Genomic DNA, 239 nt, shown 5'->3' on the forward strand with positions numbered 1-239 from the left:
TCTTTAAGAGTCTTTAAGACTCATTAATCCTAAATTACTGTCTTCTCTTTAAACCGTTAAAACTTTTATATGAATATTGGGTGCTTCTTATTAAGGTAGGTCCTCTGCACATTGCCTTCTACATCTCCCACGGTTTTTATCACGGCCTAGCGATATAGTTGGGGGGGGGGATGATGAAGATTTATATGCAGCGTAACACAGTTCAAAATATTCTGTGGGGAGCTCAGGCATTAGATCAC

Source organism: Penaeus monodon, chromosome 27 (genome assembly GCF_015228065.2).
Source record: "Penaeus monodon isolate SGIC_2016 chromosome 27, NSTDA_Pmon_1, whole genome shotgun sequence".
Classification (NCBI taxonomy): Eukaryota; Metazoa; Arthropoda; class Malacostraca; order Decapoda; family Penaeidae; genus Penaeus; species Penaeus monodon.